The sequence below is a fragment of the Artemia franciscana genome, chromosome 6, assembly GCF_032884065.1.
Source record: "Artemia franciscana chromosome 6, ASM3288406v1, whole genome shotgun sequence".
Taxonomy (NCBI): domain Eukaryota; kingdom Metazoa; phylum Arthropoda; class Branchiopoda; order Anostraca; family Artemiidae; genus Artemia; species Artemia franciscana.
This window is the reverse complement of record NC_088868.1, coordinates 36,672,490-36,685,434: the sequence shown is the minus strand read 5'-3', so window position 1 is coordinate 36,685,434 and position 12,945 is coordinate 36,672,490. Positions and strand designations below refer to the sequence as shown.

General features: G+C 34.5%; 1 protein-coding gene across 1 annotated transcript in view; it reads left to right on the top strand.

The window, feature by feature from the left end:
* Positions 1-12,945, top strand: part of LOC136028376 (uncharacterized) — a gene marked incomplete in the record, with an annotated part of 76,736 nt that overhangs the window by 11,870 nt on the left and 51,921 nt on the right.

Genomic DNA, 12,945 nt, shown 5'->3' with positions numbered 1-12,945 from the left:
TCTGCCAGAACTTATGTTGTAAAAATAACCGTTGTAGTTGCCAAAATTCTTTTGCATCAGACTTGGAGGAAAAAAAGTGAAGCGTATTGTTATCTTTAAAATTGAAGACAATTCCCTGCCATTCGTCAATGTCTATTTTTTATTTTAAATTACTTTTTTTTTAAGATTTGATTACATTTCACGTTCTACCTTAAAGTAATCTGTAACTTCAGTTAACTATTCCGGATACAATGAAATTCGTAGTTTTTTTTTTTTTTTTTTTTTAATCTAGGGATGATCGCATCGAATAAGTGATTCTAATAAATCAAAAGGTGTGTCAAAAATAAATAAAGGTTCTACTTCCTTTTTATTTCCTTTTTTGCCATTTTGTAGCACAAACTACTATTTTGCTTAAAAGAGAGCCAAGGTAATGATTGAAATTCTAAAAATTTTTTGTGATTTAATATTGTCGAAAAACTATACATCAAATTTCTTTGCTTTAGAGGCAGTGCGGCAATGCAATGTGATGGCCCCATCATTTCAAAAAGGTTATGTGGTTCATACAATATAAGCGGTTAACATAGAGATTTATTTTAAAAGTTCGGTTATCTAAGTTGTTTCACTTGATGTTTGATAAAATCAAGACAAGTTTTTTTTAACTGAAAGTAAGGAGCGACATTAAAACTTAAAACGAACACAAATTACTCCGTATATGAAAGGGGCTGCTTCCTCATCAACGCCCCGCTCTTTACGCTAAAGTTTGACTCTATCTCTCAACTCTTTTTTTTAAAACAGTAAAAAACTTTAGCGTAAAGAGCGGGGCGTTGATGAGGAAGCAGCCCCTTTCATATACGAAGTAATTTCTGTTCGTTTTAAGTTTTAATGTCGCTCCTTACTTTCAGTTAAAAAAACTTGTTTTTTTTTAATTTAATTTCTGAACGTTTTTAAATCAATGGTTGTTTTGATTTTGACTCTCCGCAGAGAAATAAATAAAACGAAACTTGCATATTTATTTATTTTTTGGCTAAATGGCTTTCCCATAATTTTGATCAAATGATTTTGAGAAAAAAAGAGCGGGGGAGGAAGCCTAGTTGCCCTCCAATTTTTTGGTTAATTAAAAAGGCAACTAGAACTTTTAATTTTTTACGAATCTTTTATTAGTAAAAGATATACGTAACTTATAAAATAGCTTACGTAAAGAACTTTTGTATTCTCATGTTTTATTACATATATGAGGGGATTCGCCCCCTCGTCAGTACCTCGCTCTTTACACTAAAGCTTAAATTTTGTCCCAATTCATTAAGAATGACCCCTGAATCACAAAAGCCGTAGAATAAATAGTTAAAATTACTAAAAATACTTTAGCGTAAAGAGCGAGGTATTAGGAGGAGGTAAGCCCCTCATATGGGTAATAATTTCTGTTCGTTTTAAGTTTTAATGCTGCTCCTTACTTCCAGCTGAAAAAACTTTTTCATATTTATTTTTTCATTGTTTTTTTAAATAATGCTAGTTAATCCTGCGCTCCCTTCATGGAAATTTTCTTCCCCCATGATAAATTCCTCCTTGGAACGATCCTACCATGTAACCCCCTCCCCCTAACCCCCTTTAACGTAAAAAAGTCCCCTTGAAATCGTCTGTACACGTCCCAATAACCATTACTATATGTAAACAATGGTCAAAGTCTGTAACTTGCAGCCCCTCCCCCCAGGACGGTTGGGGAGTAAGTCATTCCCAAAGACATAATTATTAGGTTTTTCGACTATGCTGAACAAAATGGCTATCTCAAAATTTTGATCCGGTAACTTTGGGAAAAAATGAGCGTGGGAGGGGGCCTAGGTACCCTCCAATTTTTTTGCTCACTTAAAAAGGGCAATAGAACTTTTAATTTACGTTAGAATGAGCCCTCTTGCGACATTCTAGGACCATTGGGTCGACACGATCACCCCTGGGGAAAAGAAAAAAGAAAAAAACAAACAAACACGCATCCGTGATTCGTCTTCTGGAAAAAAAAAATAGAAAATTCCATATTTTTGTAGACAGGAGGTTGAAGCTTCTCCGGTAGGGTTCTCTGATACGGTGAATCTGATGGTGTGATTTTCGTTAAGATTCTTTGACTTATAGGGGGTTTCCCCCCTATTTTCTAAAATAAGGCAAATTTTCTCAAACTAAACTTGATGAAACTTATATATTTAGGATCAGCGTAAGAATGCAATTTTTTGATGTAACTATTGGTATCAAAATTCCAGTTTATAAAGTTTTGGTTACTATTGGGCCGCGTCGGTCCTTACTACAATTCGTTACCACGAACTGTTGGACTAAGCCTGAATATTGATGCTGCGGGGTAATAGCTTTTTTCTTATTGCTTATTTTTTGTTTGTAACGTAAAAGAACAAATCCATATCCTTACTGGCTCAGACGGTGGAGAGTGAAGGGACGGGGAGGGGGTGACTGAGGGTAAAAAATTTAATCCCATATATCTCTTTATTTGGACTAAACCTGAATATTGGTGCTGCGGGGTAATAGCTTCTTTCTTATTGCAGATTTCTTTTTTTGGATCAAACAGTTCGTGGTAACGAATTGTAGTAAGGAGTGACCCGGCTTAATAGTAAACAAAACTCCAAAAACGGAATTTTGATACTAAAAGATACATTAAAAGAATCGTATTTTTATGCTGGTTTTAAAATAAGTTTCATCTAATTTAATCTTTATCATCAAAAGTTACGAGCCTGAGAACATTTGCCATATTTTGTAAAATAAGGGGAAACACCCCCTAAAAGTCATAGAATATTAGTGGAGATCACACCATCGCATTCAGCGTATCAGAGAACCCTCTTGCATAAGCTTTAAGCTCCTATCTAGAAAAATGTGGAACTTCTTATTTTTTTCCAGAAGACCGATCACGGGTTCGTGTTTATTTGTTTTTTTTCTTTTTCTCAGGGGTCATCGTATCGACCAAGTGGTCGTAGAATGTCGCAAGAGGGCTCATTCTAATGGTAATGAAAAGTTCTAGTGCCCTTTTTAAGTGACCAAAAAATTGGAGGGCACCTAGGCCCCCTCCCACGCTCATTTTTTCCCAAAGTCAACGGATCAAAATTTCGAGATAGTCATTTTGTTCAGCATAGTCGAAAACCATCATAATTATGTCTTTGGGGATGACCTACTCCCCCACAGTCCCTGGGAGAGGGGCTGCATGTTACAAACTTTGACCAGTGTTTACATACAGTAATGATTATTGGAAAGTGTACAGACGTTTTCAGGGGGATTTTTTGGTTTGGGGGGGGGTGAGGGGAGGAATATGTGGGAGGATCTTTCCTTGGAGGAATATGCCATGAGGGATGAGAAATTCCATGAAGGGGGCGCAGGATTTTCTAGCATTACTATAAAAAAATAATGAAAAAATAAACATGAAAAAGTTTTTTCAATTGAAAGTAAGGAGTAGCATTAAAACTTAAAACGAACAGAGATTATTACGCATATGAGGGGTTCTTCTCCTCCTAAATACCTCACTCTTTATGCTAAAGTATTTTTAGTAATTTCAACTATTTATTCTACGGCCTTTCTGATTCAGGGGTCATTCTTAATACGCTTTAGCGTAAAGAGCGAGGTATTAACGAGGGGACAAACCCCCTCATTTACATAATAAAAATATAAGAATATAGAAGTTTGTTATGTAAGTTAATTCTTAAGTTACGTATGTTTTTTGCTTATAGAAATGTTCGTTAAAAATTAAAAGTTCTGGTTGCAACTAGGCCTCCTTCCCCACGCCTTATTTCTCAAAATCTTCTTATCAAAACTAAAAAAAGCCATTTGGCCAAAAAAGAATTAATATGCAAATTTCATTTTAATAATTTATGTGCGCGAAGCCAAAATCAAACATGCATTAATTCAAAAACGTTCAGAAATTAAACAAAAAACCTAGTTTTTTAACTGAAAGTAAGGAGCGACATTAAAAATCAAAACGAACAGAAATTACTTCGTGTATGAAAGGGGCTGTTCCCTTCTCAAAGCCCCGCTCTTTACGTTAAAGTTTTTTACTGTTTAATAAAGTAGAATTGAGAGAAAGAGCCAAACTTTCGCGTAAGGAGCGGGGCTTTGAGAAAGGAACAGCCCCTTTCATACACGGAGTAATTTCTGTTAGTTTTAAGTTTTAATGTCGCTCCTTACTTTCAGTAAAGAAAACTAGTTTTTTTTTTAATTTAATATCAGAAAAGAATGCATCCATATCCTTACTGGCACAGAAAGTGGACAGCGAAGGGGATAAGCGAAGGGGAAATAGAGTCAAGTAACTCTTCAAGCGTAAAACTACCATAAATTTGCATCAATCAATAAATAAAACCTGAAAGGAAGAGAGTTATAATAAATAACCGAATCAAACTCAAAACGATCCAAAACTAAGAGGAGTAAGGCTGACGTTACCGTCAGCACCATCACCACCGTAGGCATGTCTTCGAAAGACCAGAACATAAATTACACTTTACTAAACATACTTCTTATTTCGAACTGTGTATTTATTTCTCATAGTATCGAAAATAAATTTCAATCTCCAAACCAACTTCATGCTCCAAGCCGCTCCTAAGATATATCTGGTAGGCCATTTGGATAGCCTCTATGCATACAGTGGGCTTCAATTTAGTTAAACATCCTCCTCCGTATTCCCTGAAATTTTCACCTCCATATCCTTAGCCTTAAAACTAGTAGCGTGAGTCATATTAGTTGTAGTAGGAGTAATGATAATGGTAGTAGTTGTAAAAGTAGCAGTAGTAACAGTAATAGCAGTTGTGTTAGTAGTAGTAGTTGCAGTAGTAGTATGCACATATTGCCTATAGGTCTGTTGAACATCCCCTTTATCACTCTATGGAATTTTTGACTTAATACAATAAGGCGCTCGTAAGATCTTGCTGCTGTACAGTTTTACAGCCGTTTGTAAGTTTTAAGGAGGGGACGGGGGTAGGAATTCTCTAATTCCCCTTGATTCCCGGGGATGTTTTTGGAATATGTCGGAAATATTGGTGCTGATAGGTGTTATCGCCTCTTCTATTAGAGACAATATTTTACCTGTTTAATATAAAATATTAAATGCAAGTGTCTAGAGGTATAAAGAGAGAGGAGGGGGGAGTCATCACTACTGCTAAGAAATTTCTCAGGGCAAAGGGGTTCTAACAAGAGCGTTGTTTTCATCTAGGTTTAAAAATTAACGTTCACATTTAACTATTTACATGCATTATTTAATGTCTTTTTGTTTCCTCGGGGAATTTGCTTCCCTGCTGGCGTCCTTGAGGAATATCCTTTTAAAAACTGTTAGTTTTTAAGAATTCAACTACAAAACCAGGGGAAGATGACCTTATAAATAGTTTTTGGTATCTCAGACCCCTTTCTACTAATGAATATTTGGAGGGCCCATTTTTTATATATGATTATCACTCTCGAAGTATTTTTTCCAAACATTAAAAGTGAATTTGGCTCAGCAACAGAAGAAGTTTTGTAAAAAAAAGTAAGCAGCAACATTAAACGAAGAAGGGAATAAAAAACTTGAATAATAATTAAACTTTAAACGAGCAGATTTCAATAGCAATGGATAAATGAGACCCAAAACGAACAAATTTCACACTGACTAATAAGTCAGGTCAAACTTAAAAAGAACAAAAATTACTACGAACAGGAGTAGTGCAAACGCCTCCTATGGTTTCGAAAGACCAGAAATTCATTTGCGCTTTATTGAAAACAAATTTCATTCAAGGAGTGTGTTTTCATTTTTAAAAACTTAAATAATAGTACAAAAAATGACATATTATTTATGATCGAGATTTAAAAATTAGAGTGGTGCTACCTGTCCCCTTTCCTCCAATTTTCCAATCTTCCTTCACATAAAAGGTATCACAAACTTTTTCATTGTCTCTATATCTTTTCCTGCAACTGTATCTCGTTTTAGCAAATTCTCAAAATGGTCTTCCCATCTCTCTTTAATCTTTTCTTATCACTAATTATTTCCCCGTTCCTATATTTAACTGGGACAAGTCCAAATTGACTACTCCCTCTCAATTTATTAACATGCCAGTACAATACTATTATGCCGTCAAGCTGTATCTTCCAGATCTTCGGCAATTTTATCCATAGCCTACTTTCACACCTCCCTAGTTCATATTTTAATGCCTTTTCCCCTTTCTTTACATTCCTTTTGTTTTCATATGATCTATCACTCAGAGACTGTTTGTACAAACCCCTTCTCCTCTCTATCAAAAATAAAGCTTTTCTACTATTAAACCTAGCTGCAGTCTTAAATTTCTTCTCTAAGGCACCACCAGCAATATCACAAACTGTTTTTCAAAAATTGTTCCATCCATCTCCACATTGTCAAATTTTTAACTCTCAAGTTTAGCATTCAACTGTTCCTGGAAAGTTTCTCTCAAATTCTTATCCCAAAGTTTACCAACATCATAACTTCCCGGGAGGTAGTTACCCTTCCAAAATTTCAGCTTTAAATTAACCCTAGACACTACTAGATGCTGAACTTTAGCTTGAACATCAATAACAGCATTCCTATATACCCATCTTGTATTGATCCTGGCAGTCTTTGGTTTACTGTAATATAATCAATAAGATTTGTTGTCTTACCATCATGTGAATACCATGTCAACTTTTGGGCTATTTTATGGCCGTATTGGTTGTAACTAGATTGTTATACCTAAAAAATTGTAAGCAGTTGTCGCGATTACAGTTTTCTTTTCCTTCAGTAAATTTACCTAGGCTAGAATACCATCTATCCCTGTTTATACTGACCATGGCGTTAAAGTCTCCTAGTAAAAACGACAAATTTCTACCTGGAACCCTGTCTATTTACTCCTGTAATTTGAGTAAAATTTATCTGAGTTACCGGTATCTCCGTCAATCGGTTCAACCGGGGTGCATACTATTATAACTGATACCCTGAACTTTTTAGTCATAAAATGAGAAACTAGTATTCTATAATTAATATCTTCCCAGCCTGAACATGACTTAGCAGCTTCCTTATTCATCATGAGCCCTACTCTCTGCCTATGTACCCCATCCTTCCTGCCTGAGTAAACAAATTCTATATCACCTAATTTCATGCTTCCTAACCCTGGGATATGCGTTTTGGAAACTCCTCATAAGTCCAGTTTGAATCGTCTGAATTTGTCCGTCAAAATGTCGATGTGATAGTCATTTTTAAAATGGTAAGTTATAAACTTCAATTTTCATGTTCTTTAAATCAATGGAATTAATTTGGTCTCAGGAAAAGCAATGATCCCGGATACCAGTGCGGAACGGGGATCAACATGTTTTCAAAAGTCTACACCGAAGTGCTTAAGCTTGCTTAGAACCAGACAGCAATGAGTCCCTGGGACCTCCGTATGAATGTTGGTTTTGTGCAATCCTGGGCCCATCTTGGTCAGAACATGGTTTTCAGCACTTAGCGATGCTCTTCTATCAACAAGAGTCGTCCCAAGCCTCTTACCTCCGAATCATTATATATTCATGCCTGCAAATATTATGCTACTACAGGGAGGCAACCCGTAGTAGACATATTAGCTAGGACGAGGTTTTTAAGCCCGAAAACGCCCGTCAAAATAGACCAAGCTCCAAAGAATTATCCATTAATTAGAATCTCGTGCGAATGCTGTGTCATATATTAGGCTAAAATTTCCTCAAGGGGCGCCACTCCTCAAGTGGGAATAGAGTTGACCGCAAGATCCGCAGTTTTGCAGGTACCCCAAAAGAGTCGAGGCATCCCTTTGCAGAAGCCGTCGTCCATAGATCTGGATCTTACGTCCTGCCGCAGTTGTCCTACCATAGAGGATCCTCCCACGACGGTTTTCTGCGTCACCATGCAATTTAACCCCTACTGGGAAAATGTTTGTAACGGACGTGTGGACATGCCGGTGGGTCATTTTGAGTGTACAGTTGAGGGGCCTTATTACTCCTCCACCTGTATTTATGGCCCCGGGTGAGGATGCCCCCGTTTCTATTATGGAACCCAAGGACAAGATCCCCCACTGGTCCATACCTCCTAGAGAGGTTACCAAAATATCTGTAGGGCGTTCCTCAAGTGCCACCTAGGGAAAATATTTTTAAAAAAATGATTAAGTTCGAAGAATTAATCTTCAAATTCACGGAAAGATGACCCCATAACTAGTTTCTGGTATCTCAGACCCCTTCCTCCTAAGAATATTTTGAGGGCCCATTTTCTTATGTGTAATTATCATTCTCGACGTATTTTCTTATGTAATATTAAAATTGAATTTAGTTTTGCAATAGAGGAAGTTTTGTAAGGAAAAGTAAGGAGCTACATTAAACAAAAGAAGGTAATAAAAAATTATAATAATAATTAAAGCTTTAAACGAGCAGATTTCAGTAGCAATGAATAGATCAGATCCAAAACAAATAGGTTTCACAATAACTAATAAATTAGGTCAAATTTAAAACGAACAAAAAATTACTTCAAACAGGAGTAGCGCAAACGCCTCCTATGGATTCAAAAGGCCAGAGTGTCATTTGCGCTTTAATGAAAACAAGTTTTATCGTAAAAATTGTGTTTTTATTCGTAAAAACGTCAATATCAGTACAAAATATAAAATGACATCTCAATGCTCGTCGAGATCTAAAAATTAGAGTGATGCTACCTGTACCCTTCTTTCCCCCTCGAAACTCTAAAAAAAATTATATTATTTCCGTTCCATTGAAAACGATATGTGTTTTGATCAGTTTAGTTTTTCATTGTCAAAACTTCCAAAAAAAAGAAAGAAAGAAAAGAAAATCACCTAAGATTAGTAAATAGAACTAATGAAAATGGACTGAATGTATAATTTATAATGACGTTCACTTCTGGACAATATTTCTGACTGATTTGATAACGTGGCTTATTAAAAAAATACACAGCAAAATACATAAAGAAAATACTAAAAAAGCAAAACTATACAACAAAACAATTAACCGTTTCTAAGTTTTCGCTAGCTTGAAGTATCCCTTTAAAAATAGGAGTAAAATTTAAAAAAGAGAAGAAGAGAAAAGAAAGAAAGAAAAAAAAATCTGCATTTACGCTACATCTGGTCGCAACAGCCCTTCCAAGCACAAACATATTCCACCTACCAACACATTTAAAAAAATCCCGTTTCCATCCAACAAAAATTAAACAATTTATTTGCGTTAAATAGTTTTTGGTGGGAGCTTGATAGCGAAAACAATTCATTCTAATGATTCTTCAAAAATCATATAACTGAAGACAAACTGTTTTAAGATCTCTATGGAAATCAAACATATTTGCCGATTTTTCAAAAATTTGGGCACATTTATTCCAAACATTTGATCCAATATGACTTATTGAAAATAAAGATTTGGTTCTGACAACTTTTGGCGTCCTCATTTTTTAGCATATAATTTTTTTAGTTTAGTTTTAAGCATAGTTTTAAATCAAGTGCCACCTAAGCCTTCTAAGCATATTAGTTTTAACTCATTATTTTTAGCATAGCAGGATAATTTTGTATTTCATCACCAGAAATAAATAAATTTAGGAAAGACTTCGGAACTAATTATGAATAATACTTAAACTTGAATAATACATGATAAAATTTTCATAGACCTGACAGAGGGAAAATATTTAACTGTAAATATTGAGATCTAGCTGATATTTCTTTGCTATCTCTGGTTAAAACTTGGAGTGCCATGTTTAACGTGCTTAACGTGCTTGGAGTGCCAAAATTTAACGTGTGACGCAAAACATGTTTTGAATCACACGTAGTTGCTTCAAGTGGATTGAAAACGTACTTGATCATATACTCACACAATACACTAAATATGGGTGGACAAAAGAGAAAAAAAATAATCTCATCATGTAATTCGGAAATATATTCTTTAACTTTCTTGTCATTCCAACATTTCTTGCAATTTTACTACTAATAAAAGATATATGATTTTTAAAACTAAGGCGTTCATCAACAATAAAACCAAGGCGTCTGATATTATTGGAACGCTTGACTACATAATTATCTATTTGTATATCAACGATCCAAGAGTCATAATTAGAAGACCTACCATTGATTTATTATGATAATAATAAATATGATAAATATGATAATAAATTTGATATGATACTAAATAATAAATAATAAGAAACACTGATTTATTATGATTTACCAAAATTTTATTTACTCTCATCCACTTATCTATGTACATTATGCACCGTTATGCACATTATGCAACGTTTTTCATTATTTCTATTCAATGAATTTTAAATTTGCTGCCACAGTAAAATGGATATCATTAACAGAATTTGAAGGATGACCTTAGAATTATTATATAAACCTTGGGAATTATTGATCAAAGTCATTACAGAAAGCTCAAGTTATTGATATATACTAAGAATAAGAGGGGACCTAAAACAAAACCCTGGGGCACACCGAATTCAACTACTCTTGCACTCGACTTAGCTCCGGGCACTTCTAATTACTGTGTCCTACCACTCAAAAAGGATTCAAATAGCTTCAATTCCACAATTTTCTAGCTTCCACCAACAAAAATTACATGGTCAACAGTGTCAAACACTTCACAATATCTAAGAAAATAGACGTCACTTTAAAACCCTTGTTTAGAGCAACATTTAAAAACATAGTCACCATTAAAACTGCTTGTTCTTAAGACATGCCTTTGCGAAAACCAAATTGATTGGGATGAAAAAACAATCATTCTCCAAAAACTCAATTACTCTAATGTTTATAAGTTTCTCTAATAGCCTCGCTATAGCAGAAATGAAGGATATCAGCCTATATTAATTTACATTATTCTTCTCTCCCTCTTTAAATGAAGAAATTACCCTAGCACCTCTAAGGCACTCATAATATCAACTCTTTTCAAAACTTTATAAATCAGGTACAAAATTTGGTGCGATATGACAGAAAATTTGCTTTAAATACCTTCACTAACATTAAATCAGACCCTGCAGCCCTATTTCAATTTTTTTTTACCACAAAATTAAATTCTTTTTTCAATAACTGGTCGTCGATACATTGATACATCACTACTTTCAGGCAAAAATTGGGCGAAAGAGCCATCACTTGGAGATTGTACAACTGACGATGCTACTCTCCCTCCAATGCTAGAAAAATGATCACAAATTCGTTAAGCTGTTTAATGAATATGCTGATCATTATCAAAAACAAAATACCATCATGATTATTCGGATTACTTATTACTTAAGCTTTATAAGTAATTATATGACTAACATTATTAATTAATGCTGACTTCGTATATAATACACGTCTCTTACACGCTAAGTAAACCAGAATACTTTTCCTAATCCAGGGCTTCTTCGGGGTATCATAATAACTGTTTCTCTTCTTAATTTGACCGTACTCGACTATCGTATTCTTAATCACTGATTATCATCTTGTAAACTTAGCTTTTACATTCTTATCATTATGATCTAAAAAGTCAAAATTTTTAGTTAAATAATATTTAACTTTGATATATTCATATGCCTCAGACCCCTTTTCAAAACTTCTGAACGTTCTAAAGCCGGTTGTTTAAAAAGAAAAAATACTAATACAAAAGAAATATAATAAAAGAACTGTTAATAAAAGAAAAGATTATACCAAAATGGTGTGAAATGTTATCCACAATAACATTAGTAGTTTTGTATCCAGTATTTAAAAAATATTATCAATCAAGGTTGCTGAGTCATGTGTCACTGTAGTACATATATTAATAGTCTTGACTAAGTCTTGACAAGCTTGAGCCTATAACCTAGCATAGTGTTTAGATGCTCATGGACTTTGCTGTTACTATTTACTGTTCTCAAACCCTAATTAAAATCACCACAAATAAAACATGGCTTAGTAGAAATTGGTAACTTGTTCAGTTGCTCATCTAACAGTATTTCAAACTCATAGATATTACACGATATTATATGGATATTTCGACTTATTATCGCTGTAAGAAAATATAACATTTAAAATATATTTTGTTTTTTAGCTATCTTTGGCTTAATGCTGCTGCTCTTCCTTTCCTTGGTAAAATGTCAATTTTGGAAAGAAATTTCAAATTAATTTCTAATGATCAATAAGAGAAATATTTGCAAAGTTTTTTTTTTCAGAATTGTTATCTATATTTTGGACAAAAATCTGCAACAATTTTAAAAGTAGATAAATCATAGAACTTAGTTTACCTAGAATTGCTGAATAGATTTAAAATACGCACAGTTTTCGGCTTTCTGACCCCCTTCTGATTACAATCTTGAATATAGACGTTTGTTGATTATTTCAGTGGAAAATTCCCCCGAAAAACTCCCCTATGGAAAATTCCCCCTAAGAAAATTTCCCCGTCCCCTCAGTGGAAAATATTTCCTGGAAATTTTCCCTGGAAAATTCTCCCCGGCAATTCCCCCCTGGAAAACTCTCCCCAAATGTAAAATTTAGGACCAAATGGGAAATTAGGACAAATAAAAAGAACAAAGAAAAGCGCATAATTGTACTTTAGCTATTATGAAGGAAGGATCATTGTAAAGGAAGGCGAGGTTCCTAAAGGAGCGCATCTCTATCCCCAAATTTTCTCAATCCCCATGAGCTTTCAGGTAAATACAGGAAAGGGTATGTGGGGGAGGATAGTAATTAATCCCTCATCTCCCTTTGTTTAGATTAAGTGCAGATAAGAGTGCTGCGGGATGATATCTCCCTTCTTATTACAGAAAAATGTTTTTGATATTTATTTAAAGCCTCATTTAAACAAACTTTGCCTTTTATTTCATAGCATTGTATGCGATGATGTGTAAGTGGACCTAGTGTGTGCACCTTGAATGTAGTCAAAAGAGTCTGGTCAGAGTGATCGTTCTCCGTGTTAATAACTCAAAACACTACCTAGCAGGTACCTTGAGACACATTGAAATATGTTTGAAGATTATTTTCGAGAAATACTCCCCCCCCCCAACCAGACAAACAAATAGCACAATTTTTTTTTAAT